Raw genomic sequence first — 17,036 nt, forward strand, 5'->3', positions numbered from 1 at the left:
TAGTATGGTAGTATTTAAAGTATTGTTTCCAAATTTATTTTGAACGTTTCCTCCCCACAAAATACAAATACCTCTTGCCTGTGTTGTCATTTCCTGGCTGTTCTCTTAGTGAAGAATCAAGCCCTTGGGTCCACGGGGTACACACATTACTCATTTTCAGTCTTTCAGATGCTTCTGACACGGAGTCATTTAGATCTTGGATTAAAGTCCCATGTCTGCTTCTTACCATCTGTGTGATCTTAGGCAAACAAATTCACCTCTCTGGGCCTCAGTTTCTTCATCTGTAAAATGGGGATAATTATGCTTCCTGTTTTGTAAAGTCATTGTGATGATCAAATGAGAACAGGTGTGTAAAGTTCTTTGCACAAAGCCTGGACCAGCTAAGTGTTCTAGATATGTTACCTATTATTATGATCATGATTATTTTTGTATTCAACTCTACATATATCCTCAGTGAGAACTCCTCACTCACTCTCCTCGTAGAGCCACCGTATTTATAGAAAGGACTTCCTTGCTTTCACTCTCATTTTCTCCAGCTCTTTTAAACACCATATGCTAACAATTCTCTAAAACTGTCTCAATAAGAAAAACAATATTCTTTGAGTCTCACATGATCCTACAGGTCAGGAGAAAGCCAAAATGGAAAAGGAGGATTATTGCCATGGGCACATTATGTATTTACTGATGCAATTACATCACCTTCTCCACCCAGCTTTGTTTCAAAATTTCCATTAATGGAATCTTGAGTTTTTTATCACAGAAGGAGAAAGCAAAGAAAATAGATGAAGACGGCTCTCTTAGAAAAAAGAGTAAGATAGGTTCTTTCAGCTCACAAGAATAAGCAGTCTTTCCATTTCCACATTCATTTGCAATAGATGCAGTTGACACCCTACCCAGATCTTCCTATACTCGGCCTGCACTGTCCCCCAGCTTCTGTAATCACACTTGTGCCTTCCTCCAGAGACTTGCCCTTGACTGATAACCTGCTTAGTCTAAAGAAGCCTGGAAGTTATAAGCCCCACTCCCAAGGGCAGCCAGTGGTCAGTGACTGACTGATAAGTGTGTATAAAAGCCCAGGCCCCTGGCCTCCAGGCAGGACAATCTCTGAGGTAGAATTCATATTCCAGAGCTCTTCCTGGGGTCAGACTGAACTCTGATAAAAACATCTCTACTTACCTATTGCCTTTCTTCATCCTTCCCTTCTTCCCTTACAGGTCTCTGCTGAGGTACCTCCTCAATGATTCATTTGCACAAGTATCCCCCCTTAGGCTCTGCTTTTAAGGAACCCAGCCTAAGATATTGGCCTTTGACAAGTCAAATTAGTTATTAATAGGGTTAACAGGGCCATTGTAAAAAGGACTTTAACTAGAGCACATGAGGAAAAGGGACCAAATATAGGAAAGGGGGACATTTTAAGTGAGGGACCAACATCATCCTATCACTATATTTTCCATTACTGTTATAGTTTGCAAAAAATCTTCACATATATCTCTGACAGGTAAGTACTGTCCTTCCATTTTTTGAGACAGACAAACTGAGGGTCAAAGAGATTAGACTCAGCATGTTCAGATACATAGTAAGTATTTGGTTTGAGTTGCTGCTTGAATTGTTTAAACACCTGGCCAGATAAGGTAGGTTGACTCACTCAATACCCAAACCAGCCACTTTCTCTTCCTCTACTCGAGGCTACAAAGTGTGATGAATTACTTTCCCAGTGGTATCCAGGTGACGTCTTTGATAGATATTAAATGTCTTGAAATGGAATGAAATCTCCTGAGAAGGACTTTTCCCTGAAAGTAAAAAGGCAAAGTCTCAAAGGAAATGCATATCTTCTGCCTGCCTACCTGAAATGGGGACCTGAGGCCAGAGGTGCAGCAGGTATTCAGCAGTGAAAGGAGAATGAGGTGTGGGAGAAGGTAGAGTAGAGCAAGTCACAGAGCCTAGAAGACTAAACATACCCTAGAGCTGGAGCACAAGCCATGGACAGCTGTCTTCTGTTACAGGCACCCAAACATATAAATGAGCTCAGGCAGACCCTGACGCAGTTTTAAAAAAATTCAGAAATGTTGCACATGGTTAGAAAAAAACTTTAACTGTTACTTTAAAAGGTTAGAAATGGAGGCATATGAAAAACGTCAAGATAGTACCAAATTTATTCAGCCTGCTAAAGAGGAAAGTCATGGAAGATCATGACAAATTGTTCTGTTTTTCAAGGATGTAGGACCTAATCCAACCATCCAAAAAAATGGGATGTCCTTGTCCACCTAGGTGAATGCAAATGTTTTCATTCCTACTGAGCATAACCCAAACATTATTTTATATTATCTAAAGCATATCTATTATTAAACAGTAACTCTTAGGTTAAGTTCTAGTATTATCTCCTATTTATATGAGAAAGTCAAGGCTCTGACATTGTGCTCTCCATCAGGGTAGCCACTGGCCAGATGAGGATATTTAAATTTAAATCTAAGTTAATTAAAATTAAATTAAAAATTCAGTTAGTAGCCACAACATAAAAGCCCACCAGACGCATGTGGCTAGTGGCTACCATATTGGACAGCACAGGTTTAGAATATTTTCATCATTGTGGAAAGTTCCATTCAGTGAAGTTGGTCTAATTGGTAAAGGAATTTACCTAAGATTCTATGGCTAGTGAGAATTTGGGTGTATCCCAGGCTCTACCTCACAGGACATACAACCTCTGCTCGAGACAGTACATTAGTTTCCTATTGCTGTTGTAATAAATTATCACAAACTTAGTGGCTTACAGTACCACAAATGTATTATCTTACAGTTCTGAAGGTCAGACATCTGAAATGAATCTCACTGGGCTAAAATCAAGGTGTCAGGAGGGCTGCATTTCTTCTGGAGCCTCCAAGAACGCATTCTGTTGCTTTATCCAGATTCTAGAGACCACCCCATTCCTTGGCTAGCAAGAAGCTCCTTTCTCCATCCTCAAAACCAGCAACATCAGCTGAGTCCTCCTCACTCTGTGTCTCTCTTGCTATCCATTGTCAGCCTCTCTCTTCCACTCAAGGTTATTTTGGCTCACCCAGATAATTCAGGATAATATCTCCCTCATAAGGTCAGTTAGCAACACTGATTCCATTTGTAACATTAATTCCCCTTTGCCATGTCACCTAATGTAGTCACTGGTTCCAGGGATTAAGATGTGGATGCCTTTGAGGGCCATTATTCTGCTTCCTACAGTCCCTCCAGGATCTGACCCCACCTGTTTTTCAACCTTCTTTCCCTTGATTCATCTTTATACTCTGGGCTCTAGTCAAACAAAAACATCTACCCTCCTCTAGAAATGCCAATAAATATGATTAATAAATTTCATTCCAATAAATCTTTGATCTTCCATGCTCTTCAATCCCAGGAAAGTAAATATCATTAGAGCAGATTCGTACCTAGAGGACTTCTCTATGCCTCTGTTTTAAAATGTTCCCTCTTTCAGAAATAGCATTTTGATGCCCCACCTGCAGCCCAATTTAAGCACACCTAAATTCTACTTATTCTAAAAATTCTGTTTGAATACTACTCATCCAAGAGATAATACCTGAGACCACTCGGATACCAGGTGAGGGCCATAGGTCAGTGGTGGATCATTTATTTGGCTGTAGCTCCAGAGATACTTGCAGCCACATCTAGTCACCCTCTGTGGTGACTCCAGGAGGCAGGTTTGTGTACATGTTATAGAATGGGGATCAAAGTATAGATTCTGGAATCAGAAAGCCTGGGCTCAAGTCCCACGTGAAATGGTTTTCTTCTAAGAAGAGAACATTGTTCTTCTCCACTCTATTGTATGTATATGTGTCAGGAAAGGGGTGGGGGCTAGGGTCAATGAGAATATTAAGATTTTTTTTACTTCATCTCACCCTGTTTATTTCCTTCTTTTTACCCTTTCAGCCAAAATGGATCTTGCCAATATTTCTTATCCTTGTATTTACCCATGTCCTTTTCAGGATTTTGTTGGGTGGTGGGTAGAGCCCAGCCAGGGTCTGTGAATACACAGTGTCACAACAATGCCAAGGACATTATGCTGGTGATAAATAAACTTAAACTCAGAAGAAATTTGGGAACTCCAAGCAGGACAGATGAAAAATAAAACCACATTCTGCAATGTGACTTATCTAAAGTCATGTATGATAAGACATTTCAGGACAAACAGGCCACGAAGGAGGTACATATCCCTCGGGGAAAATGAGTCACCAAGGAGGGCAAGATCATTTTTGTACAGCAAGACCCCGGAATGTGAGGCCATCTACTTCATCTGATGCTAAGGGAGTTCATGCAACATGAGGAGGGGGAAAATGACTTTGTAGTTTTTTAGACTTACTGAGAGACTACAGAGTGTACACAAAGTCATGGGTTTTTGGGGGGCATTTTATTGATGATTTTTGGCTTATGTGCTGACTTCAAACACTGACTCCCACATAAGATGTGACTTTACTCTTAAATCCTTTAGCACCTGAGGCCTTGAGATCATTCATATTATATGAGTTTCTTGAAAGGATCTCTGCTTCTGATTGAAGTGATCCCACTAAATCCTAGTATTGTGTTCATGTTTGCTTTTAAATAACTCACACCTTGGGTGAATCTGTGAGAGCTTTTCCCAGTCTCATTTCAGCTGCTTTTAGCATTGTAGACCCTGGCCCTGAAGAGCTTAGGGTCAGATGGGCTTTGAAGTTTAATTATTAAAGCAGCAATTATACAATTCAGAAGAGTGAAATCGGAAATGAATCCAGCAGCTGATGGTGGGGTGAGTTTGAGAGGAGCCATGGGGACTGTAAGAACTCAGAGCCACAGACACAACCAGGCTATTCACCAGCATTTACATAACCAAATGAGAAGTAATACAATGTTCTTTAGAAAATAGCAAAATAAATCTTTCTCTTCATTAGTTCTATGTTTTTAAGAGTGAATGTAATTCTAAAACATTGTCTGGACTTTCGGAGATAGATGATAACCATAGAAAAAGGAGACCTACGCTTCAGACTAATCTTTCAGTTCAGCAGTGGAGGAGACCTTAGCAAATGACTTCATTTTCCTATTTAAAAAAAGAGGGTTTTATCACAGTGTGTTCCATGGAACACCAATTGTAAAAAGTGTTCCAAATGTAAAAATGTTCTGTACTCAAATGAATCTGCATTCGCAAGTTTCTCTTACGATATTCTCCTCTTAGAAGTTCACAATGTGCATTAGCATTTTAAAGGCTCTGAAAAGTCCTATAGTAAAGGAACTCTCCCTAGCTCCCCTAAACATTCTTCCTAATGTTCCTAAACATTCTTGAGCATAGATATCCTTTTTAGTGAGATATTAATTAAAACATGTTCCAAGGAACACTCTTTGAGAAAACCAAACAACTCCACACAAGCCCTGTGAGTGTCAAGGCCATATCCATGTGTTCACACTGTGTCTGGTACAGAGTAAAAAGTAGGAGCTGGCAAACTATGGCCAGTAGGCAAAATCCAGCCCATGAGCTAAGTGTGGATTTCACATTTTACGTGGTTGTAAAAAATCAAAAGATGACTACTCTTTAATGGCATGCGAACATTATATGAAATTCAAATTCCAGAGTCCGTAACTGCATTTTTTGGTCTCTGCTCACTTGTTTATGTATCTTCTATAGCTGTTTTTGAACTTCAACATCAGAGTTGAGTAACTGTGACAAAGACCATAATGGCCCATATAATATACAATCCTTACCTTTTGACCGTTTAAAGGAAAAGTTTGCAGACCTTTTTATTAGACAATTAAATTGTGTAAATGAATGAATGTCTACTCCTACTTCTCTCTGTATCCAGCTACCTCACTGTCTGGGAAGAGGATCAGATTACAATAGGTTCTAGGATGAGGCCTTGCTTTTCATATTGGTCTCATCTCCCTTTTTCTGGTCTCTACAGTAGTTCAGCTTTGACCCATGCAGAGGAACTGCTCATATTCCTATCTCTCCATCCTTCACATTGTCCCTAGTTTGATTCACAAGAGTCTTTCCCAGAAAAGAGTTATTCTCAGGTGGTAATGTCAGGAAAAGAGCATAAAGGAAAGGGAGGGAAATGAATTTACATTTGGGTGGCTTTGGCTGGGGCACTAGGGTTTGTAAGAGCACCATTCAACAGATTTGTTGAAAAGGAAAAGGATGAACATGGGCAAGAGGAGGAAGGATGGGAAAGGCACTTTTGATTTATTTGAAAATGTTCTGATGGAAGACAGAGGAAGTCAGCCCACTGATAATTTATCTGCTATTTTGATGAAATCCCATTTGTTTATTCTTTCCTTCTTGTCCCTTGCTCTAGGGGACATATTGGTGAAAATATTGCTGCATGGGACGTCTGAGAGAGAGTTTCCTGCCTATGTTCTCCTCTAAGACTTTTATGGTATTGTGACTTATATTTAAGTCTTTTATCCATCTTGAGTTTATGTTTGTGCATTGTGTTATTTGGTGGTTAAATTTCAATTTTTTGCATGTAGCTATCCAGCTCTCCCAGCACCATTTGTTGAAGAAGCTATTTTTACTCCATTTTGTGCTTCTTCCCCGTTTGTCGAATATTAGTTGACCATATAGACATGGGTTTATTTCTGGGCTCTGTATTTTGTTCCATTGATGTATATGTCTGTTCTTATGCCAGTACCAGACTGTTTTGATTACAGAGGCCTTGTAATGTAGTTTGATGTCAGGTATTGTGATCCCTCCAGCTTTGTTCTTTCTCAAAATTACTGCAGCTATTCAGGGTCATTTATGGTTCCATATAAATTTTTTAAATGTTCGTTCTATGTGTGTGAAATACATCATCAAAATAAGAAGCTTCAGGCTAAAGAAAACATCAGCAAAATGAAAAGGGAATCAACCATATGGGAAAATATATTTGCCAATGATGCCTTGGACAGGGGTTTGATCTCCAAAATACATAAAGAACTCACATGACTCCACTCCAGGAAGACAAACAATCCAATTAAAAAATGAGCAAAGGACCTAAACAGACACTTCTCCAGGGAGGGCATACACAAGACCCAGAGACATATGAAAGGATGCTCGGCATCACTAGCTGTCAGAGAAATGCAAATTAAAACAGCAGTGAGATACCACTTCACACTGGTCAGAATGGCCAGCATAAACAAATAAACAAAAAACAGGTGCTGGCGAGGTTGTGGAGAAAAGGGAACACTAGTACACTGTTGGTGGGAATGTAAACTGGTGCAGCCATTGTGGAAAGCAGTGCAGAATTTCCTCAAAAAGCTGAAAATGGAACTGCCTTTTGATCCAGTGATTCCCCTGCTGGGATTATACCCTAAGAATCCCAAAACACCAATTCAAAAGAACCTATGCACCCCAATGTTCATAGCAGTACAATTTACAATAGCCAAGTGCTGGAAGCAACCTAAATACCTACCAGTAAATGAGTGGATCAAAAAACTATGGTACATTTACACAATGGAATACTACAGAGCAGGAACAAAGAGCTACTACCTTTTGCGACAGCATGGATAGAACTGGAGAGCATTACACTAAGCAAAATAAGGCAGGGGGTGAAAGACAAATATCATATGATCTCATCTACAAGTGGAACCTAATCAACAAAACAAACAAGCAAGGAAAATGTAACCAGAAACATTGAAAGAAAAAAAGAAACTGACAGTAATAAAAGGGAAGAAGGGACACTTGCGCCGAGTGACCAGCGAGGGTTGGTGAGCGTGTGTGTAACCCGTGCGGTCTGGTGAATACTTGCACCAGCCGGCAAGGCCTTCCACACATTGGCACCCATACGGCCTGTGAGGGAGTGCACAGAGCGGCAAAGGCAGGCGTAAATTGACCCGCCAGCCCACAATTGCAGAGGGGCCCACAAAATTAGTAGAGCTGCCCAGAGTCCATGGAGGAGAGACCAGAGACAGGATTAACCGGAGAGTCCTGGAGCTGACTACCTCCCATTTCCGTAGTCCCCATTTGGCGAGGGCAAGCAACGCACCCAAAGAGCCAAAAGCGGGGAAAATACACAATAGAAGACCCTAAACTGACCAGTGCCGCGGAGCTCGCCAGCCAGGGGGCCAGATGAGTACGCAAGGTCCTGAGTAAGCCCCCTGGTCTGGGGCAAGCACATGTGAGCCCAGACAGGCAGGGGATCCTGCAGCGCTGGGAGCATGCTCAAGGAGCCTGCATGAGAGTGCAGAGAGATCCCAAAAAATAGCCTAGCCCTGACTGAAGGGGTCACAGAGCTGCTCCAAGCAGGAGTCAGACACAGACATTAGACTCCTGGAAGGCTCAAACAAACAACCCAAGGCCCTATAGGGTCAACAACTGACATCATCAGAGGCAGGCCTAGAAAGAAAAGTAAAGGACAAAAATACTTAACAGACTCTCAAAAAATGGGAAGAAAAAGAAGTTCCCCCAAAATGAGTGGAAAAGGGAACTCCCCACACAGAGAGCTAAATGAAATACAGGCAAAGGAACTATCAGATACTGAATTCAAAACAATGGTTCTAAGGAAGCTCAATGAGCTCAGCCAGCTCAAAAATAACTATGAGAAACTGCAGAGAAACTATCAGGATCTTACAGCAAACTATATCAGCCTGGAAAAGGACATAGAAACTATCAAAAAGACACAAGAGGATAGGAAGAATACCATTTCTGAATTGAAGAACACAGTAGAAGGAATCCAAAGCAGGCTGGATGAAGCCAAAGATCGAATCAGTGAGCTGGAGGATAAGGTAGAAAGAAGCTCCGAGAAAGAACAAGAAATGGAAACCGACTCAAAAAGAATGAAGAGGCATTTAGGGAAATGCAGGACAACCTGAAACGCAATAACATCCACATAATAGGGATACCAGAAGGAGAAGAAGAGGAGCAAGGGATAGAGAACCTTCTCGAAAAAGTAATGATGGAAAATTTCCCCAATTTGAGGAGAGAAAGGCTCTCATGGATCCAGGAGGCACAGAGGACCCCACTCAAGAGGGACTCAAAGAGATCCACTCCAAGACACATCATCATTAAAATGGCAAATGTCAAAGACAAAGAGAGAATCCTCAAGGCAGCAAGGGAGAAGGAGAAAGTAACATACAAGGGGGCCCCGATATGCCTAGGAGCTGACTTCTCAACAGAAACACTACAAGCCAGAAGGGAATGGAAACAAATATTCCAAGCCATGAAAAGCAAGGGCCTACAGCCAAGGCTGATCTACCCAGCTAGGCTCTCCATTAAAATAGAAGGGGAAATACGGAGTTTCCCAGACAAGAGAAGACTAAAAGAATACATCTCTACCAAACCAGCACTCCAAGATATGCTAAGGGGATTGGTTTAAGCAGATGAAGGAAAAGAATGAGAGAGAGAGGAACACAGGTACAAAGAGAAAAGATGAGTAAGTTTCTATCAGTAATATCTCTCAATGTGAATGGACTCAATGCCCCAATCAAAAGACACAAGGTAGCTGAATGGATAAGAAAACATGACCCACACATATGCTGCCTGCAAGAGACCCACCTCAGAGCAAGAGACCTACACAGATTGAAAGTAAAGGGATGGAAAAAAATAGTCCAAGCAAATGAGCATGAGAAAAAGGCTGGGGTTGCCATACTTGTATCAGACAAAGTAGATTTCAAAACAAAGGCCATAAAGAGAGACCCAGAGGGGCACTTTATAATACTAAAAGAAAGAATCTATCAAGAAGACATCAACATTGTAAACTTATGTGCGCCCAATATAGGAGCCCCCAAGTTTATAAGGAAATGGTTGGATGACTTCAAAAAAGATATAGACAACAACACACTGATAGTAGGGGCTTTCAACACCCCACTGTCAAAAATGGACAGATCTTCCAAACAAAACATTAATAAACATATTGCAGCTCTGAACGACACACTGAATCAAAGAGACTTAAGTGACATATATAGAACCTTACATCCCAAAGAAGACAAATACACATTCTTTTCAAATGCTCATGGCAGTTTTTCAAAGATAGACCACATGACAGGACATGAAGCAAACCTCAGCAAATTCAGGAAAATTGAAATAATACCAAACTTTTTCTCAGACCACAAGGCCTTGAAACTGGAAATCAACCTCAAAGAGAAATTTCAAAAACTTGCAAACTCATGTAGACTGAACAGTAGACTATTGAACAATGAATGGGTCAATAATGAGATAAGAGAAGAAATCAGAAAATTTCTGGAAACAAATGAAAATGAACAGACAACAGTCCAAAACCTACGGGACACAGCAAAGGCGGTCCTGAAGGGAAGTTCATAGCAATACAGCCTTACCTAAAAAAGATAGACACATTTCAAATAAAAGACCTAACACTACAACTTTAAGAACTGGAGAAACAACAACAAATAAATCCCAGAGCAAGTAGAAGGAAGGAAATAGTCAAGATTAGAGCAGAACTGAATGACACAGAGACGAAAAGAACAATTCAGAGGATCAACCAATCCAGAAGCTGGTTCTTTGAAAAGATAAATAAAATTGACAAGGCCTTAAGCAGACTCATCAAGAAAAAAAGTGAGAGAACCCAAATTAATAATATCAGAAATGAAAGAGGAGAAATAACAACTGATACCACAGAAATACATATGAACGTCAGAAACTAATATGAACAATTATATGCCAAGAAATTTGAGAACCTTGATGAAATGGACAAATTTTTAGAAAAGTATAATCTTCCAACACTGAAGGAGGAAGAAACAGGAAGCTTGAACAGACCAATACCAGCTGGGGAAATTGAAGCATAATCAAGAAACTCCCAGCACACAAAAGCCCAGGGCCGGATGGTTTCACAGGAGAATTTTTACAAAACATTTAAGGAGGAGCTAACCCCTGTCCTTATCAGACTATTCCAAAAAATCCAAGAGGAGGGAAGACTCTCAGAATCTTTCTATGAGGCCAGCATCACCCTGATCCCAAAACTCGATAAAGACCCTACAAAGAAAGAAAACTACAAGACAATTTCTCCGATGAACATAGATGCTAAAATCCTCAACAAAATATTGGCAAACCGCATCCAGCAATACATTCAAAAGATTATCCACCACAATCAAGTGGGATTCATCCCAGGGATGCAGGGATGGTTCAATATACGCAAATCAGTAAACGTGATCCATCACATAAATAGAGAAGAAAAGACAAAAACCACATGATCATCTCGATAGATGCAGAAAAAGCATTGGATAAGGTACAGCACCCATTTAAAATCAAAACACTCAGCAAAATGGGAATACATGGGGCAATCCTCAACATAATAAAGGCCATATATGAAAAACCTACAGCCAATAAATACTCAACAGGGAAAAAACTGAAAGCTTTCCCACTAAGATCGGGAACACGACAAGGATGTCCGCTCTCACCGCTTCTTTTCAACATCGTATTGGAAGTCCTAGCCACAGCAGTCAGACAAGAGAAAGAGATAAAAGGCATCCAAATAGGAAAGGAGGAAGTAAAGCTATCATTGTTTGCAGATGACATGATAGTATACATAGAGAACCCTGTAGACTCTACCAAAAAACTCCTCAACCTTATAGGTGAATTTGGCAAAACAGCAGGATACAAAGTCAACATTCAGAAATCAAAGGCATTTTTGTACACCAGCAATGCAATAGAAGAAGAAGAAATCAGAGAAAAAAATACCATTCGATATAGCAAGAAGAAAAATAAAGTACCTAGGCAGCAATTTAACCAAAGACGTAAAAGACCTGTACTCAGGAAACTATACAACATTGAAAAAACAAATTAAGGAAGACACAAATAAATGGAAGCATATACCGTGCTCATGGATTGGAAGAATTAATATCATCAAAATGTCCATACTACCCAAAGCAATTTATAGATTCAACGCAATCCCTATTAAGATACCAATGACGTATTTCACAGAAATAGAACAGACATTTCAAAAATTTATATGGAACCATAAACGACCCCGAATAGCCGCAGCAATTTTGAGAAAGAAACACAAAGTAGGAGGGATCACAATACCGGACATCAAACTCTACGACAAAGCCACCATACTCAAAACAATCTGGGACTGGCACAAGAACAGACCCATAGACCAGTGGAACAGAATAGAAAGCCCAGAAATAAGCCCAGGTCTCTATGGGCATCTAATATTTGACAAAGGGGGCAGAAGCATAAAATGGAGAAATAATAGCCTCTTCAACAAATGGTGTTGGGAGAGCTGGACGGTTACATGCAAAAAATTGAAATTGGATCATTAGCTGACACCATACACAAAAATAAACTCAAGATGGATAAAAGACTTAAATATAAGTTGCAACACCATCAAAGTCCTAGAGGAGAACATTGGCAGGAAACTCTCAGATATCCCACGCAGCAATTTTTTCACTGATATGTCTCCTAAAGCAAGGGACATAAAGGAAAGAATAAACAAGTGGGACCTCATCAAAATAAGAAGCTTCTGCACAGCTAACGAAAACATCAGCAAAATGAAAAGGGAGCCAACCGTATGGGAAAATATATTCGCTAATGATATATCAGATAGAGGTTTGATCTCCAAGATATATAAAGAACTCACTTGACTCCACTCCAAGAAGACAGACGATCCAATCAAAAAATGGGCAAAGGACCTGGGCAGACGCTTTTCCAAGGAAGAGATACAGAGGGCCCAGAGCCATTTGAAAGGATGCTCAGCATCACTAGCCATCAGAGAAATGCAGATCAAAACCACCATGAGGTACCACCTCACTTCGGTCAGAATGGCCATCATAAACAGATCAACAAACAACAGGTGCTGGCGAGGCTATGGAGAAAAGGGAACACTAGTACACTGTTGGTGGGAATGCAGACTGGTGGGAATGCAGACTGGTGCAGCCACTGTGGAAAGCAGTGTGGAATTTCCTCAAAAAGCTGAAAATGGAACCGCCTTTTGATCCAGTGATTCCCCTGCTGGGACTATACCATAAGAACACCAGAACACCAATACAAAAGAACCTATGCACCCCAATGTTCATAGCAGCACAATTTACAATAGCCAAGTGTTGGAAGCAACCTAAATGCCCATCAGTAGATTAGTGCATCAAAAAGTAATGGTACATATACACAATGGAATACTACGCAGCAGAAAGAAAAAAAGAACTACTAAACTCCGCGACAGCATGGATGGAACTGGAGAGCGTTATGCTAAGCGAAATAAGCCAGGGGGCGAAAGACAAATACCATATGATCTCACCTATAAGTGGAACCCAACCAACAGTACAAAGATGCAAGGAAAATAAGACCAGCAACACTGAAAGGAAAAGAAACCAATAGAGACAAGAGGGAAGGAGGGAGAAGGGCAGGGAAAAGGAAGGGAAGGGGAAAGTCAAGGAACATATAGCAAGGACTCATGGACAAAACTAAAGGGGAAGAGCTGAGGGAGGGAAGGAGGGATGGGGGAAGGGAAAGTGGTGGGGGAGGAGGTAGAGACAAATGTATTTGAAAAAATAAATTAAAATAAAATTTAAAAAAAATAAAAGGTTGTATTAAAAAAAATCCTACAGATTTTAAGTATTATATGTAAGCAGCATTAGGTGCTACACACTAATGTTGCAGATGTTGTTTTGAAACTTTTTGCTCAGTTATTGTACCATTAGTGGAGATTTCCTTCAGGACTTGCCTTCAATTTCTCTGGGTGAAGCTGTGAACTAAGTCAGTGAGCACTCCCTCCCCAAGCCCAGGGTGGAAGGCAAGTGGGGACTGCAATCGTGGGTGAGATCAGGGCAGGGAATGTGGTCAGCATTCTCCCATTCCTAGCCTATATTTAATCCTTCTGTAAAACCAGAGTTAGGCTAGGCCTAAAAAAAACTCACTTTCTCAGAATGTTTCATTGTAAATGAAGGGACAGTAACCTCAAAAAGAGAGCGAGAGAGAAAGTGAAAATACAAGAAATATAGGTTTGGCCTATATTTATACGTAAAACAAAGAGAGTTACTTATACATTGGTATCACAATATAATGCTATCTTCATTATAAAGTTTACATTTCACATATAAGAAAGAGATCCAGAAAATTATATTTCAAAATATTAATTAGAGTCATTATTAGGTAGTAAAATTATGAAAGATTTTTTATTTACTCTACTGTTGGTGGTCACACTACTGTTGGTAGGTCTACAGTTTTTTGTTTTTTTTTTCAAAGAGTAGATTATTAAAAAAGAATCAAAACAGAAACTCTAAGTGCCAGTGTGTCCATTGTACACATTTAAATGGCTCACAAGAATGAAGTTTGTTTCGTATACATTAAGATCATACCACCCTGTTCTTTATCAGAAAACGTTCAAGGGTAAATCAGACTCCATGCTACATTCCTATTTTAAAGAAGCTACATTCCTGTTTCAAACATGCAACAACACCACTGGTAATAAAGCTTTGGAGTGGGTGCTCATTCTATTATTTCACTACAAACATGATAGAAAGCAAGATAAGTTCAGAACTTTTTCTAAAATAGAAGAAGGGAAGGGAATAGAATAGAATAGAATAGAATAGAATAGAATAGAATAGAATAGAATAGAATAGAATAGAATAGAATAGAATAGAATAGAAAGAAATGTGTAGTCCCCACAAAAAAGAATTATCCAGTACCTAATATCAATAGTGCCAATGTTGAGAAACACTGTCTTAGACAATGAAGGAAAATATTTGGATGCTTTGAAGGAAGGCATGTGTTTTTGCTGAAATGAGCCAGATTCCTTGTGCCTGGTTATATTCTCTTTGGCCTCCAGGACAGGGGGTGCTGGGCTTATCTATTTTTAGGAATTATTTGAATATCCTGAGTATCTTCATTACACATTTATCAGTGAGCATTGGCCTTAAGGAGGACAGGAGAGGAAGATGGGCTGAATTCCATGTCAGTGCCAGGTGGGTTCTCCAGAAGCAGAACCTGAGACAAGGTTTGTAGTATATGGTGTTTATTAGAGATTGGTACCTCTGAAAAGAAGGGAGAAGAAGTAGGATTGGGCACAGGGAGAAGACAAAGCACAAGGTCTAACAAAGTCTCAGCCCACCTAGCCGGGGGTGAGGGTGAAACTGAGGGTTCTAATTTAACGTATGATTTCAATTTAACATGTAGCCCAAGCATGCTATTCACCTTCCCTTAACCCTTTTCCTTACTAGTCATCAACTTCCTGGGGCAGCCAAAAACAATGCCCATGTCTTGACTAATGTCTAATGGCCACAAGATATGGGTTTCTGTTAAGCTAAAGATAACATCCTGACCCAGGTTGAGTTTCAGCTCCTGAACCCTAAGGTGGAACAGCCCCCTGGCTACTTTCTCATGAAACCAGGCAGAGGGATGCCATAGTAGACCTCGAACTGTCCTCCAGACCTCACCTCTGACCAGTGAGCTCCCAGCGCAACCTGAAACCCCTAACCCATGGTGTCTTGTGATTTTGCCCTATATAACTTTTATCTTACATGTTATACTCCTTGGGGAGTTTGGGCTTTTGAACATTACCTTCCCTCTCATAATAAAATAGCTAGTCTTCCTTCACCGCAGTTCTCAGTGTTTATAAAGTGTTTGGCTCTGCCAGAGCCAGGTGGACAAACTCTTTTGGTTCTATAACAAGGTGGGGGTGGGGGGACGCTCTGGAACTGGTATTCTCATCAGAGTTGTCTGACAGTGGGCTGGAATCTAGGGGTCCTTATGAGCTCCTCTCCCTTAACAACACAGCAGGCTCAGTTTCTAGGTGAACACTCCCCTAGGAAGAACATGATTTCTGGGTAGGTGGCACTGTGCAGCTGAGGCTGACCTCCAAAATGCTGACAGCTGGAGTGTCTGCTGACCACCTGCCTGCAGCTGGACAGCAAATCCCTCCTTGAACAGGAATCTGGGTGGCACATCTCCATGGCCACCCCAGTGTACATCCACACTCAGCAAAAGGCATGCTGCAATCTATTAACTATGTCTGCCACAAGCCCTGTTTGTGACGGCATCTGTGCCAGGTGTTCGGCAATGTAGGGACCAATGGGTAAGTCCTGTGACTGAAATACCATGATAATACCTAAAAGCTAAACTGGATGTGGAAGAAAACCAAAAAGCATGTAAGTCAAATGAGGAATGAAGCCTGCTTACCATCCAGTCAACTATCTATTGCGCTGGATTGAATATGGAAACATTCCTTTGGTTTCTGATAAGAAAGTTCTCATCCCCTCCTTTGTTTATTCCACATTGACTTACTAAGTACCCATTATGTGTCAAGCATGAAGCTTGATGTTGGAACATGACAGAGAAGAGTGACCCAAAAGCAATGGATGATTTCACTCTTAAACTCATAAGGCTTGCACTTCTTGCCTCATGAAGTTGGCCTTTACCCAATTAATTATGTGTGCACCATCAGCACATGGGCTTCTTTAGTCTCTATAGCCCCAGCTAGGAAAGCCCAGTCCTACAATAACAGACCTTTGGAATTCCACCTTACACTCTCCACTGAGCCTCCATGAGCTTTGACCTTGGAAGTCTGGTAATAAGAGGGTTTAAGTAGCATAAAAAGTTATGCTACTTTTTATTAATAAAATAATGTTTTATACATTGATTTAAAATTATTAGATGTGTTTTTCTTCCATCCCTTTCTCTTCCACTTGTTTGTGTGTTCATTCATTTGTTCACCTGGAGCAGTGGCTTCCAGTCAAAGATCCTCAGGCTTCTAAGGATTTTTTTGTTGTTGTTGTTGATCCTCTTTTTCTTTCTTTCTCTTTCTTTCTTTTATTCTTTCTTTTTCTCTCTTCCTTTCTTTTTTCTTCTATTTAAAAACAATATTTCTAATTTGTATTACAGTTTACATTCAATATATTTTAAATTAATGGTTAGGCAATTATATACTTTACACAGGGCTCCCCCAATAGTTCCAGTACCCACCTGGCATCGTATGTAGTTATTACAATACTATTGACTGTATTCCCTATGCTGTTCTCCACATCCCATGACTATTTTGTAACTATCAATCTGTACTTCTTAACTTCTTCACCTTTTTCTCCCAGTCTCCCAAGCCCCCTTCCCCTCTGGCAACCATCAGTCAGTTTCTGTTTTGTTGTTTGTTTATATTGTTCTTTAGATTCCA

Source organism: Pteronotus mesoamericanus, unplaced genomic scaffold (genome assembly GCF_021234165.1).
Source record: "Pteronotus mesoamericanus isolate MK-2021 breed Mesoamerican mustached bat unplaced genomic scaffold, CSHL_Meso_final scaffold_54, whole genome shotgun sequence".
NCBI classification, from domain to species: Eukaryota; Metazoa; Chordata; class Mammalia; order Chiroptera; family Mormoopidae; genus Pteronotus; species Pteronotus mesoamericanus.